Below are 22843 nucleotides of genomic sequence, written 5' to 3'. Positions count from 1 at the left end.
CTATCTTCAGTGTTCTACACACCAGCATCCAGTTATGCCAGAAGCATTTGTTGAAGATACTTCTTTGTTCTATTGTATAAATTTAGCTTCTCATCAAAAATCAAGTGTTCTTAGGTGTGTAGGTTACTATCAGAATTTTCAATTCAATTACCTTGGTCTATCTGTCTGTTTTTGTGCTAATACCAAGCTGTTTTTCAGGACTATAGCTCTATAATAAAGTTTGAAGTCAGGGATGATGATGCCCTACAAAGTTTCTTTACTTTGTTGTTTTGCCTATCCTCAGTCTTTTGTTTTACATATAAAGTTCAGGGTTGTTATTTCAAGGTCTGTGAAGAATTGTGCAGGAATTTTGAAAGGGCTTCCATTGAATATGTATATTGCTTTTGGCAAGACTGTCATATATACTAGGTTGATTCTACCTATCAAAGTGCTTGAGAAAATTATCCATTTTCTGGTATCTTCTATAATTTCTTTCTTTAAAGACTCAAAGTACTTATTATATAGGTCTTTCAGTTGTTGGGTAAGTGTTACCCTGAGATACTTTATATTGTTTGTGGCTATTGTAAAGTGTGATGTTTCTGTGATTTCTTTATTGGCGCCTTTATCATCTGTATTTTTAGGGCTACTGATTATTTGTGTTAGTCTTGTACCCTGCCACTTTCCTGAAGGTGTTTATCAGCTGTAGAAGTTCCCTGATAGAGTTTATAGGTCACTTATGTAAACTACTATATCATCTGCAAATAGTGAATGTTTTACTGCTTACTTTCCAATCTGTATCCCCCAATCTCCTTTTGTTTTCTTTTTGCTCTAGCTAGTACTTTAAGTACTATATTGAAGAGATATGGAATGAGTCGGCAGCTTTGTCTTACTCCTGATTTTAGAGGAATCACATTGAATTTTCTCCATTTATATGGAAGTTGGCTATTGATTTGTCATATATTAATTGTATTGTATTTAGGTATTTCCTTTTATCCCTGATCTCTCTAAGACTTTAATCATGATGGGGTGTTGGATTTTTAAAAGTTTTTTTTCAGCATATAGTGAGATGATCATGTGTTTTTTCTTTTTCAGTTTGTTTACAAGGTGGATAACATTGATTGCTTTTTATATGTTGCACATCGCTGGGATGAAGCCTACTATGTCATGGTGTATAATTTCTGTGATGTGTTCTTGGATTCATATTGCCAGTATTTTATTGAGTATTTTTGTTTTATTATGTATTATTTGTATTTATTATTTTGTCTTATTTTATATATAGGTCCCAGTTCCCTGTCTCTTCCTCCCATGCCCACTGTCCCCCTTCTCATCCCATCTACCCCCAATCCACAGGGAGGGTGACACCTTCCAGGAGGGATCATCAAAATCTGTTAAGATATTTGGAGTAGGGACTAGGCCCTCCCTCCTGGCTCTAGGCTGAGGGAGTATCCCTCCATGCAGAATGTGCTCCCTAAGAGTCCTTTCATGCACCAGGGATACATCCTGGTTCCACTGTCAGAGGTCCCTTAGACAACCCAGGCATTTTAATTGAGACCTACATTCAGGGGTTCTGAGCCGGTCCAATGATAGTTTCCCAGCCATCAGTCTGAGAGTCCATTAGCTTCCCCTTGTTGAGGTCAGCTATCTCTGTGGGTTTCTATAGCTTAGCCTTTCTTTATTTCTTCTTTGACCCAGGAATGGTACAATCATGCATTGTTCAATTTCTATGAGTTCATAGGTTTTCTGAAATGTGTGTTTTTGTTGAATTTTAACTTAAAGCATTTTGGCCCGATGAGATATAGGGGATTATTCTATTTTTTTTGTTTCTATTGGTACTTTCTATATTGCCAAATATGTGGTCGATTTTAGCAAGGGGCTCATGTGGAGCTAAAAAGAAGGTATATTCTTTTCTGTTTGGATGGAATGTTCTATAAAGGTCTGTTAAACCAAATTGGTCATAACTTCTGTTATTATTTTTGTTTCTGGTGTCCCTGTCTAGTGTTGGAAGTGGCTTGTTGAAATTTCCCACTATAAGTGTGTGAGATTTTATGTGAGATCTGAGTTTTATTAAAGTTCCTTTTACAAATGTGGGTACCTTTGTATTTGGGGCATATATTTTCAGAATTGAGACTTCATCCTGATGAATTTCTCCCACGATGAATAAGAAATTACCTTCTTTCTTTGCGACTCTTGATTGATTTTTGTTTAATGTCTAATTTGTTAGATATAAGTATTGCTACAGCTGCTTGTTTCTTGGGTCCATTTAATGTGAAGGATTTTCCCATACATTTACTCTGAGGAGATGTCTGTCTTTGAAGTTGAGATATGTTTCTTGTATGCAACAGAAGAATGTGTTCTGTCTTCATATCCATTCTGCTAGCCTCTGTCTTTTTATTGGTGAGTTAAGACCATTAATATTGAAGGATTAATAACCATTGATTGTTAATTCTTGTTTGTTTTCAATTTTTTATTGGTGGTGGTATTGTGTGTGGATTTCAACCCATTTTGATTTTGGCTTCTAGTAAAGTGAGTTATCTATTGATTATGTTTTTGTGGGTGTAGTAAATTTCCTTGGGTTGGAGTTTTCCTTCCAGAATGTTTTGTAGGGCTGGCTTAGTTGATGTGCATTGTTTAAATGTGTTTATGTCATGGTGTATCTTGGTTTCTCCACCAATAGTGATTGAAAGCTTTGCTGGGTATAATAGTCTGAGCTGTCATCTGTGATCTTTTAGTGTTGGCAGAATATCTACTCAGGGCCTTCTGTCCTTCAGTGTTTCCATGGAGAAGTCAGGGGTAATTCCGATAAGTTTGCCTTTATATGTCACTTGGTCCTTTTCCTTTGCTGATCTTAATATTTTTTCCTTATTCTATATGTTCAGTGTTTTGACTATTATGTGACAAGGGACTTCATTTTGTGGTCCACTTTATTTTGTGTTCTGGAAGTTTCTTGTACTCTCATTAACATGTGTTTCTTTAGGTTGGGAAAATTTACTTCTATGATTTTGCTGAATATATTTTCTGCTCCTGTGAGTTGGGTTTCATCACTTTCTTTTCTACTTATTATTCTTATGTTTGGCCTTTACATGGTATCCAATATTTCCTGGATATTTTGTGTCATGTATTTGTTGGACTTAAGATTTTCTTTGGTCAATGAATTTATTTCTCCTAGTGTACCTTTAATACAGGAGTTTCTCTCTTCCATCTCTTGTATTTGGTTGGGTATGTTTGCATCTGTAGTTCCTGCTTGTTTGCCAAACTTTTCTATTTCCAGTATTTCTTCAAACTGTGTTTTCTTATTATCTTTTTATCAACTTTCAAACCTTGCACAATTTGAATTGTTTCTTTCAATTTTTGGTTTGTCTTTTTTGCCTATTCTTGTGTGTTTTTTTTTCTCCCATTCCTTTGAGGGATTTTCTCATTACCTCTTTGAGGGTATCACTCCTCATCATAAAGTTGTTTTTAGAGTCATTCCCTTATGCTTCATCTGTGTTGAGATGTTCAGGTCTTACTGGGTCCCTATCTTTGGTGGTGTCATATTGATCTTTCTGTTGTTGACTGTGTTCTTATACTGTAGTCTGCCCATCTCTTCTTCTAGTGTGTACTGGTAGGTTCTCTTCCTCTTCTGTTGGGTATAGGACCAAGGTTCTCTTTTGGTGGGTACAAGGAGGTGCAATAGTTCAGTGGCTATCCTACTCCAGTGGGTAGTGGCTGGACAGGATGCTGGCAGACTCTGGGTTTGCCCGTCCTTGAGCAAGCTCCCTTTACTCAGTTCTTAGCTGTCAGTACACTTTGAGAAGGTTGGTTCTTTTTTTATACCTCTCAAGTTCTGGGATTAAAAGCATGCACTCTGATTCACTCTCATATAGCCCTTTATGGTCTTAGAGTCACATAGATACTCCTGTCTCTGCCTCCCACAACCTGGGATTAAAGGCAGGTTGTAATTCACAAATGATGAGATCACTTCTGCGTAAGCTGTCTTTTAGACTGCATCAATTTTGTGTAATGCAGTATGGCCTTGAACTAACAGATTCATCTATCTCTGTCTCCTGAGATCTGGGACTAAATGTGTAGCTATATGCTTGTAACTAGTTTTGCATATTGAGCATCACTGGCTTTCTTGAATCATAAACAATAAATAACCACAATTGCCTCATCCATAAATATGTTCTTTGAGAAGATAACATAAATAAGCTTGGGCAAACTAATCAAAAGATAAAAAGAACTAAAACTAAAAACAAAATTGGAAAAGAACAGGGGAAATTAAAACAGACACCAAGGAAATTTAGAACACTATAAGGAAATACTTTAAAAATATGTACTCATTGTACTCGGCAACTCTTATTAATAAAAGCACCTAGGAGGCAGAGATATTTAGATTTCTTTTAGATTAAGAATAGCCTGTTCACCTACATAGAGTGTCAGAATCCCCAAGGCAATACAGAGAGACACTGTTTAAATAACTTCTTCATTCAAATTACAAAACAAAAACTGTACTCCATTAAATTGTAAAATCTAAAGAAAATAGATGAATTTACAGATCTGTCCAAGCCAAACAAAATTAATCCAAGAGAGTTAAAAATCTAAAACAGAATCATAACAAATGAGGATCTAGATGCAGCAATAAAAGCCTTCTTGTATGTATATATGTATTGTAGGTATATAAAAACTCACTTCAGGCTCAGATGAATTCACATTATATTTCTATCAGACTTTCAAAGATAATACACAGCTCTTTTTAATTATTTTATTTAAATAAGAAATAGCCCTGAAACTCCTATATAGCCAATATTATTCTAATATCAAAAAGATAATCCACGATGACCAAGTTGGCTATATCCTATACATGTTTCAAAATTTACAAGTCAGTAAATGTAATAAGTTACATTATTATACTTAAATACAAAAACAATATGATCTTTTCAATGAATGCAGAAACCCCTTTTGAGAAAATCCAACATGAATTTATGATAAAAGTCCTACCTTGTGTAAGAGTTGTGGGAATATACTTCAACATAATAAAATTCATTGGAAAGAAAACCACAGCCAATATCTGCCTAAAGAAACAAAAATTTTGAGTAATTCCACTGATTAAAAACACCCATTCATTTTCAATATTGTGTTCAAACCACTAGCTGGGACAACAAAAAGTTAGAGTAGTGAATTAAAAGGATATAAGTAGGAATAAAAGAAATCACACTATTCTTATGTGTGGATTATGTGAGAGTATACATAGACATTCCCAAAATTCTAACAGAAATTTTCATTAAATGATAAGCAAAATCAGTAATATAGCAAGGACTAACTTTTAAAAATCAACAACTTTTCTGCACACCAATAACAAACTCACAGCAATAGAGATCATGCATTGTACTCCCATTCACAATAACCTCAAAGAAAATAAATATCCAGGAACAAACCAAACCAACGAGGTGAAAGATCTCTACAATAAATCCTTTAAATCTTGCGAGAAAGAGGTAGAGAAAGGAAGTAAAAAATGAAAAGATATGTGATAATCCCCATTCTAGAAAAAAATATGGATTCAATAAAAAAATCAGTCAAAATTTTCATCTCATTCTTCATATAGCTAGAAAAAACTATTCTAAAATTAATATGTAACCACAAATGATACCAGATAACAAAAACAATTGAACATAAACAACAAAATGCTAAAGGGAACACCATTCCAGATCTCAAAATATAGTTCAGAGTATCAAGACTAAAACTAATTTGGAACAAAAACAAATAAGTAGACCAATCCAACAAAATTAATTACCCAAAAATGATATACATGTAATTGGAAAAGTTGTCAAAACATACTCTGGAAAAAAGATAGCATCTTAGAAGAGATGCTAGGAAAGCTGCATTTCCACATAGGTGTTTCTCTATCACCTTACACTAAATGACCAACCTCAAATGGGTTAAAGACTATAATGTTAATTACTGGAACTGCTAAAAGAAAATAGGCAGGTCTGTTCCTCCCTGTTTCTAGAGACAGCCGCATCTTTTCGTGCATTGCCAGCCTTGTTTCTGAGACACAATGGTGAAGGTCGGAGAGAACGGATTTGGCTGAATTGGACGCCTGGTTACCAGGGCTGCCATCAATTCTGGCAAAGTGGACATTGTTGCCATCAATGACCCCTTCATTGACCTCAATTACATGGTCTATATGTTCCAGTATGACTCTACCCACGGCAAGTTCAAGGGCACAGTCAAGGCTGAGAATGGGAAGCTTGTCATCAACGGAAAGGCTATCACCATCTTCCAGGAGCAAGATCCCGCCAACATCAAATGGGGTGATGCTGGTGCCGAGTATGTTGTGGAGTCTACTGGCGTCTTCACCACCATGGAGAAGGCTGGGGCCCACTTGAGGGGTGGGGTCAAAAGGGCCATCATCCCCGCCCCTTCTGCTGATGCCCCCATGTTTGTGATGGGTGTGAACCATGAGAAATATGACAACTCCTTCAAGATTGTCAACAATGCTTCCTGCACTACCAATTGCTTAGCCCCCTTGGCCAAGGTCATCCATGACAACTTTGGCATTGTGGAAGGACTCATGACCACAGTCCATGCCATCACTGCCACCCAGAAGACTGTGGATGGCCCCTCCAGGAAGCTGTGTGATGGACGTGGGGCTGCCCAGAACATCATCCCTGCATCCACTGGTGCTGCCAAAGCTGTGGGCAAGGTTATCCCAGAGCTGAACGGGAAGCTCACTGGCATGCCTTCAGCATTCCTACCCCCAATGTGTCCGTCGTGGATCTGACATGCCGCCTGGAGAAAGCTGCCAAATATGACGAAATCAAAAAGGTGGTGTAGCAGGCATCCTAGGGCCCCCTGAAGGGCATCCTGGGCTATACCGAGGACCAGATTGTCTCCTGCAACTTCAACAGTGACTCCCACTCTTCCACCTTTAACGCTGGGGCTGGCATCACTCTCAATGACAACTTTGTAAAGCTCATTTCCTGGTATGACAATGAATTCAGCTACAGCAACAGGGTGGTGGACCTCATGGCCTCCAAGGAGTAAGAGCCCATCCTGGACCATACACCCCCAGCAAGGACATGAGCAAGAGAGAGGCCCTGGCTGCTGAACAGTCCCTGTCCAACAACCCCTGACACTAATCTCCCTCACAGTTTCCATCCCAGACACCCAGAATTAAGGGGCTTACGGAGCCCTGCTCTCTTGAGTACCATCAATAAAGTTCACTGCACCTGTAAAAAGAAGAAGAAGAAGAAGGAGGAGGAGGAGGAGGAGGAGGAGGAGGAGGAGGAGGAGGAGGAGGAAAGAAAGGAAGGAAGGAAGGAAGAAAGAAAGAAAGAAAGAAAGAAAGAAAGAAAGAAAGAAAGAAAGAAAATAGGCAGTACCCCACAAGGTAGGGGTTTAGGAAGCAACTTTCTGAGTGGAACACTATGAGTCCAAAAATTGAGGCAGAAACTGAACAATGATACCATAAAGCTAAAAATTTCTACTGTGCTACATAAACTATCATTTAAATCATGAGAAAGTCCACAGAAAGGGAGAAACTCTGTCAGCCATAAAGGACTAATACCCAGAATATAAAAAAATTCAAAAACACATATGAAACAAACAAGCAAGCATCTCATTCAAAATCGAGCCTGGGGCTTGACAAATAATTCTTAAAATAAAAAGTAAAAATGTTCCAGAAATATCCCAAAAATATTTATAATCCCTAGAAATTAACAAAATAAAAATTGGACTAACATTGAGATTTCATCATACCTCACTCAAAGAGACACTGAAACTGATGACATGTAGAATCTTTTCCTTTCTTATAAACACCTGACCTTATCTTGACTTATATCTACCAGATTTTTATCTTAAATTTCCCCATCTATCTTTTGCCTGTGGGATTTTATCTTAAGTTTTTTTTTTTTTTTTTGCATATAGAGTATTTTTTATTTAATTTTATATAACAAAGTCCAATTAAATGAAAACAAACATTTATACACAATATTTGGGAATTTGGGCGTCGTTCTTTCCAAACTACTTCCTGCTGGTAAGGGGCGCTGTCTTGGGGGATTCGAAGAAGATTCAGATATCCTAGCTGTAGTCTGTAGGGCTGTTTTGTCCAGCTGTTTGGAATGTAGGATCAGCTTGTACTCTGTTTCAGGCGGTCTGGTGTGATCAAACCACATTAGTCTGGAAGGAATCCACATCTTTTCATTTTCTGTGGAAACAAAAATAGAAATACTTTTCCCCAGTAACTTGTTCTTCAACTTAAATTTTGGAGTCAAAGCGTTTTTTTTTTTTTTTTTTTTTATTATTATTATTTTACATGTCGATCCCAGTTCCCTCTCCCTCCCTCCCTCCCTCCCCCCAAGCCCTCCCTCCCTCCTTCCCTCCCTTTTGCCCTCTCTACCCTCTCCCAACTACAAATGACTTGACAGATTTAGATGATCCCTCCTGGGGGCAGAGTGGAGGGGGTAGGGGGAGAGGATGGTCAGGGCCCATGGGAGGGTGAGAGAGAGGGAAAGAGGGAGGGAGGGAGAGAGGGAAGGAGAGGGAACTGAGATTGATATGTAAAATAAAAATAAAAAATATTTAAATAATAAAAATAAATATCATAATCAAGAAAGTGAAAAGACGATGATGCACGAAGGGATGAAGAAAAAAAGAAAGAAATAATACAGTAAATGTGATCTGAAAGGCAATATAGAATAATGATAGATGCCATGGCATCAAGATAGATGCCATGTAGCTAGTGGGAAGATAGGAAGCCAACATTCTCTGGTAGGATAAGGCCACGTAGTAAAACATACATTAATAGTTACAAGTTAATAATTAAGGGAGAGCTGGTAAATAAGAAGCCTGAGTTATCAGCCAAAACATTTATAATTGATATAAATCTCTGTGTGTTTATTTAGAGCTGAAGGATGATGGGACCAGGCTGCACAGATAATCCAACTATAGCATATACATGCTATTTTCATCAATAAGCAGAGTCAGTACTTTAAAAAGAAACATACATTTCTTGGTATTTCTTACCAGTTACCACCAGTACAGAGCCAAATATCTTTCCTTAGTATAAAGCACTCAAACTCTTAAGTGCAAATTCCAGAGAAATATAATTCCATAACCAGGTGTTCTCAGTATGTCAAATAAAATGTGTTGATTATCACTCACCCACCTATTGTATATAATGAAAATGGAAAGCAATTGCCATAATAATAAAATATGGCTATTATTTAATACTGAGTCAAATAGCATTAAGTGTAGTTTTAGGTTTAACCTTAATACATATTTTAAATGTAGCTTACTTAAAACATTATGAATGCTTTGTATGATCTGTGTAGGTTCTATGTATATGGTATAAGAAAGAATATTCACCAGGCAGGAAACTGCATCCCCTAAACTCTTATAATTTTTTTAGCACTTCAAAATATTAAAGTAGAACATCTTTCTGCCAGTTCACTGTACAACCTTCTGCCTAGAGGCCAACATCTCAGGCTCATACTGAGTTTTCCTTTTCATTGGCTACCTAATGAAACTGGATATTATTGGGTATCAGAGATAGCACTAAAATATAGACTAATAATATTTTAGTAATGCTGAAATTCAAAGGAATTGATAAGACAAATTTAAAACAATATTATTATATGATCTAATATCCAGTAGATGTATTTTTTAATGTAAAGTATTAAAAAACTTATACTTCTTTTTAGGCAAAGTACACTATAATGTATAATTTATATGAGGGATTAATTAATTTTACTGCAGCTATCATGCTTGAAAAACAGATGTCATTAATCACACATTTTTAATTCCATTAAACTTGTGTCTAAATCAATCTTTTCTTAAAAACTTCAGTATCTTGAATGTCATAGAAAAGTCAAGCGACAGATTGCTCTGTTTCATTCAATCTAAGAAGTTTCATGTGAAGATGTTGGGAGAGTATTGGTTGATGTACAAATTCTTATTTATAATCACCCCATAGAGTCACATAATTTTATGGGGTGAAGAATCCTCGAAGATAAGCTAAGTGTCTTTATAGGGACACATTTCAGAAGTCCATAAAATAACCATGGCAACAAGTCCCCAAGTTCTAACAACTTCAAAGATGAGTGTTTAATAAGCCCAGTTGGCATCCAGCATGCATTCACTGATTTTCATTGATTGTGTCCTTGGTGTCAGGTAGTATGTCTTTGTCTAAATCCATATGGTTATCCATTTTATCTTTTATCATATACTGAGCTTCATGGTTACAAGACAGACTGTATGTATGCTTCCACTGGTTGCCTTCCTAAATTCTAAACTAACCCTTTTTGCTCATTTACATTTAAGCAAATTCATTTTTTTCACTTCTATTTTATGTTCTTAACTAGCCAACATGTTTATTACCTTTAGTCATCATTGAAATATAAATTCTTAGTTTACTAAAGCAAGGACCATACTTGTAACTTATTGTTTATATTGTATCTGGTATTGTATTTATTTTTACATATGCCATCTTTAATTTTCACAATTAACAATTGAAACAATAGTAGTCTCACTGTCTCATTGGTTGTAAAATCCTGGATCTGACAGCCACTAGTACTACGACCTTGGGCATACTAAAGAATAACTCTGCTTTTTTTTTCTGCAGACTTACAGCATAAAATGTGTATATATGTAGTGCTCTGTAATAGTTAAATAAATTGATACATGAAATGCAAAGAGTCTCTGGCACATAGCGGTAGCTGGAATATATTGATGAAAAATATACCAGCTTGTTTGCCAAAGTACTCTCCTCAGCAAGGGAAGCATATGAGATTCAAATGCTGATCATTTGACTCCTAATCCTAGGTGGATATTATGCTGCTTCTTTAGACAAACCTTCTAATATTAATGGCAACATGGGGTACATACCTTTTTCACAAAGCTTGCTTCGTTTTTCTTTGCTTCAAGTTAATATCACCCAAATGTATTACACTTTCTTGAATATGAAGAAACTGAATCTTGGAAAGATTATACAAGTTAAATCTGTTATCATAGAAATAAGGAAATAAGTTCAAGTTGGGATGTCACATTTCTACTTCCTTAAAATTCTACTTTAGAACCTCTGTGACACAAGTTAACTTAGTGACAAAATACATCAAGATTACACTAGCTTTGTTTTCACTTCCTTGTTTGCATAATAGGGATGATATATATATATATATATATATATATATATATATATATAAATAATAACAGTATACTTTCAGAGCAAATTAATTGTATGCATTGAAAACAAAACAATTTTTTTAGTGCTATCAACTGATACCTTTCATAATTCATAGCACAATTCATTTAGAGCCTATTGTCCCGTATTATGTAAACATTTATGTTTCACGTGTAGCCATCCTCTTGCACCATCTATTGACTAAAAGCATTCTTTCCTCATTGTTCCACAATGGTTGCTCATTCTGATAATCTCCACATATTCATGATCTCTCATGATGGCCTTTTCTTAAAATATTCCTTCTACTTTAGTAAAGAAAAATCATATGCTTTCTGACATAATATATTTGCCTATACTTCCTAAAATTTTATATAAGCATACATTCTTTTAAGACTTGCTTCTTTTCTTAGCATGACTATTTTGAGGTAATTCTTATTCATTCTTGAATGATAGAACATTGTATATTATATACAAATATATTTGTGGTGCTAGAGATCAAACCAAGAGCCTCTGACATGCTAGGCAAATTGACTAACATTAAACTACACTCTAAACTCTTAACACTCTTTAGTAAATCTCTATAGGAATGCCTGCTTCTGTACAGATTTTTTTCCTTATTTATTTTATTTAGAAGCAATATTATTTTACATATCAATCCCTACTCTCTCCATATTTCTTCAATATTTTACTTGAAGTTCTAGCTAGAGAAATAAAAGAAAAGGAGATCAAAGGGATATAAATTGGAAAGGAAAAAGTCAAACTCTCACTATTTGTAGATGATATGATAGTTTACATAAGTGACCCAAAATATTCTACCAGGGAACTCCTAAAGCAGATAATAAACACTTTCAACAATCAGTGCTGATGTATAGAAGACTGCAGATAGATTCTATTCTATCACCATGCACAAAACTTAAGTCCAAATGGATCAAAGACCTCAACATAAATCCAGTTATACTGAACCTCTTAGAAGAGAAAGTAGGAGGAACCCTTGAAAGAATTTGTACAGGAGATCACATCATAAACATTATTCCAGTATCACAGACACTGAGATAGCCAGTTAATAAATGGGACCTCCTAAAACTGAAAAGCTTCTGTAAGGCAAAGGACACAGTCAGCTAGACAAAACAGCAGCCCCCAGAAAGGGAAAAATCTTCACCAACTCCACATTTGATAAAGGACTGATTTCTAAAATATATAAAACCTTCAAGAAGCTAGTCACTAACACCAAACATTCCAATTAAAAAGTGAGGTACAAATTGAAATTATTGTTTTCTTTCCAGTCCTTAAAACTGGTGTGCAAATTCCCTTCTTCTGAATATTAAAACTTCTTTAAGTTATAACATGAACATTCTTGTAATTTCCTCAATATTTATAGTCCCTCAATTCCTCTGATGGTCAGTAGTATTCATCAGCTTGATGAAACCCTGAGTCCTAAGAGACAGTATGATAGGAGATGTCATTCTGTAAATATGTTTCTCATACTGGTTAATGAATAAAGCACTGTTGGCCATTAGGAAAGCAAGAAAGGAGGGACTAGGATACAAGGAAGATTCAAGGAAGTAGTAGGGAGGAGTCAGCATGGGAAGACTGGAGAGAACAGAGGTCCTGCCTCATTGTCTGGTAAGATAAGACCCCGTGAAAATACTTAGATTAATAGAAATGGGTTAATAATTAAGTCAGAGCTAGCCGATAAGAAACTAGTACCTGAACAACAGAATTATATCTAATAGAGAGTCTCTGTGTATTAATTGGGGCTAGCACTGTGGTGGGTTGGGACCAGCGGCAGGGGAAAGACTTACTAGTAACAACAGTCATCTGAACAAGTGTAAGGGAGTTTCTGTATTACTTTTTATTTTGTTGTTTTGTTTTTTGTTTTGCTTTTGGTTATTTTCTTTTAGTATTATTTTTCTTATTTTACATATCAATTCCAGTTCCCTCTCCCTTCCTCCCTCTCTCCCTTCCTCTCATGCCCCCTGACCACCCTCCCATCCCAACCACCCCCCACTCCATGGGATGATGATGCCTTCCAGAAGGTATCAACAAAATCTATCAACTCATTTGGAGTAGAGACTAGGCTCTCCCTCCTGCCTCCAGGTTAAGGGAATATCCCTCCATGGGGAATGTGCTATCAAAGTCCTTTTGTGCACCAGGGATACATCCTGGTTCCGCCATCAGAGTTCCTTTAGACTGCCCAGGCATTTTAACTGAGACCCCTGCTCAGGGGTCTAAGTGGGACCAATGCTGATTTCTCAGATATCAGACTGGGAGCCCATTAGCTCCTCCTTGTTCAGGTCACCTGTCTCTGTGGGTTAGTGTATCCTAGTCTTGTCCTCCTATCTGAATCTGGATTCCAGTTTGGCTCAGTGTTTAACTGTGGGTATCTACTTCTGTTTCCATCAGCTACTAGATGAGGGCTCTATGTTGGTGAATAAGTTTGTCATTATTCTCATTATCAGGGAAGGGCATTTAAATATTACTTCTAATAATGTGGAAAGACTTCCTAAAAATGGATGGCAACATCCTGTGGACTGGAAATAGACTGAATGAAAAGGATAAAATGAAGTGAGCACCAGCATTCCCTAAGCCACCACTGTGGATGGAATGTAATGAGCTGCTTCAGACTCCTGCCATCTTAACTGTCCTCCTGCTCCCAGCCATGATGGACTGAATCCTTGTGCTTTGGATTAAATCTGTTCTTCCTCAGCTAGCATTTCTAGTTTGTGAGCCTGGTTACAATCATCACAGTCAAACTGCACTCCGGTTATGTATAAGCATTTTTTTCTTTTTACCTATTTCAAGGCTGGCTTATGTTTTGAACTTACACTTGTCCTTCAACTTTGGGATGATTTTCTGTTGCTTGGTGTAAATTTTGAAATTACAAAATTGTTATTTACTCATTCTTATCACTGAAAGTTTACTGTTCCAAAAAATAAGAAAAACATATTTTAAAGGGCTTTTCATTTCTATTATTCTTACCACTCATATTTAACTAGACAAGAAATAATAATTTCTTCTCTAGTCTCCTGTCATGATCTTATCTGATATCAGTGAAGTTTATATCAAAGGAAATTTAAGATTTATTTATTTTAATTCATGTGTATGAATATATTGGCCACACGTACGTATGTGTGTATGCTGTGTACTTGCTTGGTGTCTATGGAAGCCAAAAGAGTAGGTTCAACACCCTGGAACTATAGTTACAAAAGGCTATTAGCCCATGTGGATTCTTGGAAGCACAGGTTTCCTGCAAGAACAGAAAGTACACTTAAAGAGAAAGCCATCTTTTCAGAACCTCAAAGAATTTATTTTCATTTTTCAATATTGTTTTTTCTAATATATTTGACAACAGCAGGACCATTGGACTTTATGTTAAGAAGTTCACATTGCTTTTAAGGACTATAATAGGGTGCCAGTCTTAGTGAATCATTAAACATAGAATTTCTAGTGATGATCCAGATGTAGATTGAAACTGGAATAGTTTGGGGTTACTATCAAAAGAGTTTTAAAGCTCCATACTAGCCAGAAGTACAAACCTTCTCTCTTTCCATGAAGTTCTCAAAACCAATATCTATTATAATTAAGGGAAATGACAATCTCACCTTTGCCTCTTACAAATGTAAATATTAACAAACTAATTATCTATATCTTTATAAATAAATTAACCTACATTTGACTGAATGTGGGGTATCAAATTAGCTGAAAAATGGGATACATATCTATAATCCCAGCACTCAGGCAGAGGCAGGTGGAAGTCTATGAGTTTGAAGCCAGCCTGGTCTATAGAGCAAGTCTCAGGACAGCCTCCAAATCTACAGAGAAACCCTGTCTCAATCCCACCCCCAAAAAAACTGTTAAAGCAGCCATAACATGCTAGAGAGATGGGTCAGTGAGCAACATGCTTGTTTTCCAAGATGATTGACTTGAATTCTAATCCTCAGAAACTATGTACAAGACAGAGACACCAAGAAAGTTGGAATACCTCCATTCAGGGCATGAGGGGATGGGAGCAAAAGAAATAACTACCAGAGGCTCCCATGTCAAATAGCCTGAAAGATGTTCTAATGAACAACAGAATGTTCTGGCTCAATAAAAGACAATAGAGAATCAATACCAAATGTTTGTCTTTGACCAACATGTCTCACATGCACACACACACACTAACACACACACATTTTGTCACTCAATTTCCTTATCTCCTCAAAAACACACATATAGACACACACATACACAGGAACACATGAACACACAAACAAAATAAAGATTTTAAAAACACTTTGAAATAAATGATATATCTAGCATTCCCAAATCATCCTAACTGTATAATTTTTATAAAACAAAATTCAATGTGTATAAACATCAAATTAGAACCCTGAGAATACCCTATACTAAAATCCACTTGATTGAGTAGTGTTTCTAGATAAAATTTAACTAAACTCTCCTCCTGAATGGTGTAGAAACACGTACTGACAAAGCATAGCATTGGTGGCACACACCTTTAATCACAGAACTGGGAAGGCAGAGGCAGGCAGATCTCTGTGAGTTCATGACTAGCATGGTCTACAGAATTAATTCCAGGACAATTGCCAAAGCAATACAGAGAAACACAGCCTTGGAAAACCAAAACTAAAACAACTACAACAAAAACAAACAAACAAACAAGCAAAACACACACATTTAAAGAAGGCAGAAACACACACTGTCCTTTTACAAATACTTATTGAATAACATGGGTCTCTCATTCTTCATGAACTTCAGTGTAAGGCAGAGAACACAGTAACATGGGATCCTGACCTAAGTCCATATTTTCTGTTAGAATTCATGAAATCTTCCTTAATAAAGAGAACCCCAGTAGTATTATATAATATCACACATTCAAATTCAACAATATTTAGTAAGACGAGTGATGGCTAATATCACTCTTGAAAGTATCTAAGATTGTTCACAATAGTTCATTGGAATAGTTGCAAGGTGGTAAGCAACAATATTGATTATTGCTTCTCATGGTTAAAGCATTGGAAAGGAAAATATGCTGGTCAAATCCTTACTGTTCTTCATTCTGTTCAAAAGACAATAATAGTAAAGTGGCATCATGAGTAATTGCTCCAGACTGAGAAACAATCTCAACAGTGATATTCTCTTTGAACAAATATCATTTCATTAGATTCCATAAGGTTTAAAGAGCTTATTTTTCATGCTTCTGGAATAGAAGAAAACCAGACAACTAACAAACTTTAAAATTCATAAATTACTAAGTTCCAGAGGGAAAGTAATGTTGTTAGTTATATCTGACCTATATCATACAAGAAGAAGGCTTAGATAGAGGCATGCTTAGAACCTGGGGTTCAGGCCAACAATGGCAAGAAGATGAGATCACATCTATTAAGATAGTAAAAGACTACTGCTATTCCACAAATTGAATATAGCAATAAATTATGCCTAATGATGTGTTATGCATTCATAGATCACTGGACACTCACCTGAGAAGTGCATTTACTCAGTAGGTAGTAATTAACACATATATCCAAACTTAACAGTGTTCAACATGTGACAGACTTTGAAGAATTCAGCTTTGAATGGAGTGGGATGTTGTCATCACATTCCTCTTCTCAATGCTCAGGAACCTATGTGGAAAAAGAGAAGAAAGATTGTAAAGACCAGAAGAGGTGGATGACTCAAAGGATTCAGTGTTATCCACACACAACAGGACTAATCAAAACAGGACTTTATCTTCACTTAACTTTTAAAATTCATTTAATGAGATCATGTAACATAAAATTATCACTTAAGAAATTTATTAATTTAATCTTAAATGAATCAAATAAACAGAGTTCAATATATTTTTTTCTTTAAAACAGTTTAGTCAACAAAATTTGTGCAGTCATCTTTGCCACTTACAAGAGGGTATACAACTATTATGAATGAAAGTGTATGAGAAAAGAATGTTTTAGGAGATGAATTATTACTTAGACTTTCTTTCATCCACAGAGTACATGGAGTGATCCAATAAGGATAGCACAGTGAAGAGACTGAGCAAGTCTCTTCTTTGCTATATGTTATAAGTGAGGAACAGAGGAAAAAATTAAATTAAAATAGACAAGTGACCAAACTAAAAGCAAACTGAAAATGTTAGAAATCAAGGATATGCCCAAGTCTAAACTTTTATTCTTTTGAAAGGTTTGTCATCTCAATACTGATTACAAAATCATCTTGTTCTGCATAGGTACAATTTGAAACAAAGCTATACAAGGCAAACGAAAATACCATTACTTCATTGTAAAAACTAAGTCACAATTAATTATGATCAAGATGATGAAAAGTAAAGATTTTCCTTACTTTTTACAGTAGATCTATATTTTTCCCACCTTCACAGGAATGTGTAAAGTTTACATTACAATCATCAAGCTGTTAATACAAAATACATGTCACAAAATGGACTTTTGGGAAATATATCATAATTATATGATAGAATTTCAATTATACTTTTATCAATAACTATAGATAATTTGTAAGTTATTGGTGAACATTGTCTTTCTCAAGTCTTTAAAATGTAGAAAGAAGACATTACAATATCATCTATGTATTCAATGTTAAGCAAAGAGGTATACCTTATACAACAAAGGCAGTTGCACTTCAGCAAAAGAACTGTTTGATTCTTCTTTAAATTTGAGAAAGGATTTGCTGTAATATCACTTGATGAAAAAGCTTACTTTTTTAAAAAATAATAATTTAAGTATAGAGATATGTAATAAATACCTCCTCTAATCTCAACCAAACAAAAAGAAACTACATGATAATATAAAGGTATTTGCCAAATACCCTCTCACATACAATCTTCTCATTCTTCATCTACCACAAACACAAGCACTCATAGTCTGAAACACCAATAGAGATATATAGCTATTCTACAGTGTTAAAACTACAGAAGCATCTAAATGGTTTTTCAGATTCAGCAGGCAATAACACATAGGAAATTGCAAAGTTTTTAACAGCACATACAACACCTGTGTAAGCTCAAGCCAGACAAGATTCCATAATGGAGAGGGGTGGTTAGGATGAACCTCCATACAAAATTGAGGTGTTATTTGAAGACATACGGCATCTGAAGGAGGAGAAGTAAGGTTTTTTTAAGAGTAGCAAATCTGGTATGTCACCTTGCTTTAGTGGATGACCACACACAGGAAATACATGGACAACAAAATCCCTTTCAGGGATTTTTAAAATATAGTGAATATGGGCATGTATAGAAGAGTGAAGTTAGTCTGAAATGAGTAGGAGATAGATTAAATATAATCAATATATAGTTGGACAAAATTCTAAAAGAATTAAAATTGAGTATAAAATAAAATCTTAGACAAACTTCAAATTTTCTTCTCAACAATTTTTGAAGAGCTAAACATTTTTTTCAGATGGTGGATATATACATTAAAAACAAACACATTATTACAATTTTATTTTTGTTTTTCAAGTCAGAGTTTCTCTGTAACAGCTTTACAGAAAACTTGCTGTATTGATGTAGTTGGCTTGGAACTCACAGAGATCCACCTGCCTCAAGTGCTTGGATTAAAAGCTTATGCCATCACTTCCTGGCTCAAATTTTCTAACTAGTAGTTTGTAATTATAGAGCAACTTTAAATTATTTTTAGACTCAACCCAACTACCCATAACCTCATTTACTAGGTAGGGAGAATTGACAATTGCTAAGAGAATAAAAATTTCCTTTTACACACACACACAGAGAGAGAGAAAGAGAGAGAGAGAGACACAGAGACAGAGACAGAGAGACAGAGAGAGAAAGAGAGAAATGTGAATTATTTTTCAATAGAAAAAGATTTTCCTAAACACAAGAAATTTGATTTTCTTTGAAACATCTTTATTTACACTGGAGAAAACCATATTTCTTTCTTTTTTAACTTTTTTCTTTCTTTATATATTACTCTTCATTTAAATTAGAAACAATAATATTTTATATATTAACCCCAGTTCTTTCTCCTTCCCATTCTCCCATGCTCCCTACCAACTCCAATCCCATCCCCCTTTTCATAGAAAGGGTAAGGCCTTCTATGGGGGATCATCAACAACTGTGGCATCATTTGGCACAGGGCCTAGGCCTATCTCATGTGTCTAGGCTGTTTGAGTATCACTTCATGGGGAATGGGCTCCCAATGAACATTTGTACACTAGGTATAAAGGCTGTTTCATAACCAGGGCCCCATAGACTGCCCAGGCCTTCTAACGGTTACCAACATGCAAGGTGCCTGGTTCCATCCTGTGCTGGTTTCCAAGCCATTAGTTTGAGGCAATGTGCTCCCCCTTGTTCAGGTCAGATGTGTCTGTGAGTTTCCCCATCATGGTCTTAACCCCTTTGCACATAACTCCTCCCTTCCTGCAACTGGATTCCAGGAATTAGGCTCATTGTTTAGCTGAGGATCTCTGCTTCAGTTTCCATCAGCTCCTGGATGAATGTCCTATGATGAGATATAAGGTATCCACTAATCTCATAAAAGCTCTCCCCTCTTGCTTAGATTCTTAGTTGGGGTCAACCAAGTATATCTCTGGTTATTTCACTAATGCCAGATTTCTTTCTAAACATATAATGGTTCCCTCTATAAAGATATCTGTTTTCTTGGTCTCCTCTATTCTTCCCCTGACACACTCTTCCTGGTCCCTCATGGCTCCCCCTCCCCAACACCTACTTCTCCCCTTCTATTTCTCCTAACTCCCTCTTCTTTATTCATTAACAAATAAGAAAAACATATTTACAGAATGACATCTCCCAATATCTCTCCCATTCCCCCATGCTCCCAATTTGCTCAGGAGATCTTTTCTATTTCCCCTTCTCTGGGGGGACCCTGTATGTCTCACTTAGAGTCCTCTTTGTTTACTAGCTTCTCTGGAGGTGTGGATTGTATGCTTGAAATCATTTGCTCTATGTCTAATATGCATATATGAATGAATACATACCATGCTTTTGTTTTTGTGATTGGGTTACTGCACTCAGGGTGGTTTATTCTCGTTCCATCTATTTGTCTGTGAATTTCAAGACTCCATTGTTTTGTTTTAATTTCCCACTGAGTAATACTCCATTGTGTAAATGCACCACATTTTCTTTATCCAATCTTCAGTTGAGGGACATCTAGTTTGTTTCCATGTTCTGGCTATTATAATTAATGCAGCTATGAACATAAAACATAGTAGAATAAATGTCCTTGTTGAATGAATGTGCATCTTTGGCTATATGCCTAAGAGTGAAAGTGCTGGAACTTGTGGTAGACTGATTCCCATTTTTCTGAGAAACTGCCATATTGATTTCCAAAGTGGCTGTACAATTTGTATTCCGACCAGCAATGGAGAAGTGTTTGCATTTCTCCACATATCCTCCAGCAAAAACTGTCATTGGTGTTTTTGAGTTTAATCATTCTGACAGGTGCAAGATGATAGATATTTCAGAGGTGTTTTGATTTGCATTTCCATGATGGCTAATGATGTCGAGCACTTTCTTAAATGTCTCTCGGCCATTTTGAATTCCTCTATTGAGAATTCTCTATTTACTTCTGTACCTCACCTTTTAATTGAATTGTTTTGTGTTTCTGTGATTAGCTTCTTGGTTTCTTTGTATATTTTAGAGATCAGCACACTGACAGATATGGGGTTAGGGAGGATCTTTTCCTATTCTTTGGACTGCTTGTTGACTGTGTGCTTTAACATAAAGAAGCTTCTCAGTTTCAGGAGGTCCCATTTATTAATTGTCAATCTCAGTGTCTGTGCTACTGGAGTTATGTTCATGAAGTTATCTCCTGTACCAATTACTTTAAGGGTACCTCCCACTTTCTCTTCTAAGAAGTTCATTATGGCTAGATTTAAGGCAATCTTTCCAAAAACAATCTACAGATTCAATACAACCCCCATCAAAATACTAGCACAATTCTTCACAGAATTGTGAATGAACAATACTCTATGTGGAAAAACAGGAAACCCAAGATACCCAAAACAACTATGTACAATAAAGGAAATTCCAGAAGCATCACCATCCATGACTTCAAGCTCTACTATAGAAAAATAGTAATGAAAACAGCTTGATATTCACACAAAAACAGACAGGTAGACCAATAGAATCTAATTGAAAACCCTGATATTTACCCACACACCTACAAACACATGGTTTTAGACAAAGAAGCTAAACTTATGCAATGGGAAACAGAAGGAATCTTCAAAAAATAGTGCTGGCATAAATGGATGCTAGCATATGGAAGACTACAGATAGATTCATATCTATGGCCATGCACAAAACTTATATCTACATGGATCAAAGACATCAACATAAATCTGGCCACAGTGAACCTCTTAGAAGAGAAAATAGGATGTATCCTTGAACAAATTGGTACATGTTTATTTTCTAAAATCAATTTTGATAATTTGCATCCATTATAACAGTTTTTACAATGTTTGTTGGAACTTTTGTATAATAATTAACTTTAGGAATTAGAGGAGGTAAATTCCTCCATTTCAAATATAATAAATTGTAAAGAAATTTAGGAGGTCATAAAATTGCTATTGCAGTTTACTTTTATTTTCATAATCATGAACTTAGTATCTAGTTATTAGACAACATTGCATAATTCACTTTTCTAAGAACTGATAAAAATGGTGCAGACATGGAACATGAGTGTGCTGAAAGCAGAAACACTGCTGCTTAATCATGAACTGAGAGAATGCTTTCATCATGCATTCTTCTGGATTTTTTCCTTTAAATTATATAATGATATTTGTCTTTATGTATGTAGTCCCAGTAATTGTATTTATGAATGTTTCTGGATTATTTTGCTAGGAAGGTTAACTTGAACTTAAGACTACATTTCTCTGGTAGCAGTAATTTTTATACATATATATGCAGGCTGATAGAAAATGGTAGATTAGATAGATAGACAAGTATGTATGTATGTAGATAGACAGATGATAGAAATTATACATATAGATGAGATATATGATAGATAGATTGATGATAGATAAATAGATAGATAGAATGATTTATTCATGGTATATATTGTTACAGAACATCTGCACTTACCTTGTGTGCCTACTTCCCCTTCAAGATAATGTTTTATTCTAGAATGTGGGCTTTACTTGCTGGTTTACATTTGAAGGCTGAAGTACATAAAGTGAGGTGTGAATGTCTGTGGTGGAATGTTCTAACAAATTCTTATTCCACTAGGTCATTGACTTTGATGTTCTCAGTGATGGGTTATGTGGTAATTAAAACAGAATGTGATGAGTGTAGCAATTTAGCTCTGTGGCATTCGTCTTCCAATACTCATAACCAAAAATTAATAATGAGAAAATTCCCTTACAAATTAAGTGAAAGAATTCTACAAAAAACTAAATAGTACTTCCTCAAGAGAAATACTCTGAGTTGTGTAAACTTTAAGATACCAGAAAGCTGAATACCAATTCCTGATTGTACCTTGAGAAACAAAAAGGATATCAAGGACAAACTAGTCAGATATGAATAAAGACCTGAATTTCCTAAATAACAAAGCTAGTACTAACCCAATAATTATACCACACAGAACACAGTAATGTGGTCACAGAAAATAACAAACACAGGAGAAAAGATGAGAATTATAAGGGAATGCTGACTCTTATATCATCTCTGCAAATTGAAAGTTGTTGAAAAAGTAAAGTTCGTAAAAAATAAATGCACATTTT

The 22843-nt window shown here is 35.6% G+C and overlaps 1 pseudogene; it reads left to right on the top strand.

Moving 5' to 3' along the window:
- Nucleotides 1–6013: 6013 nt before the first annotated feature.
- LOC127222545 (glyceraldehyde-3-phosphate dehydrogenase-like) lies at nucleotides 6014–7017 on the top strand (annotated as a pseudogene).
- The last annotated feature ends 15826 nt before the right edge of the window (nucleotides 7018–22843 follow it).

This window comes from Phodopus roborovskii, unplaced genomic scaffold (genome assembly GCF_943737965.1).
Source record: "Phodopus roborovskii unplaced genomic scaffold, PHOROB, whole genome shotgun sequence".
NCBI lineage: Eukaryota > Metazoa > Chordata > Mammalia > Rodentia > Cricetidae > Phodopus > Phodopus roborovskii.
The sequence above is the reverse complement of the archived record's forward strand: the minus strand, read 5'-3'. Positions and strand labels throughout refer to the sequence as shown.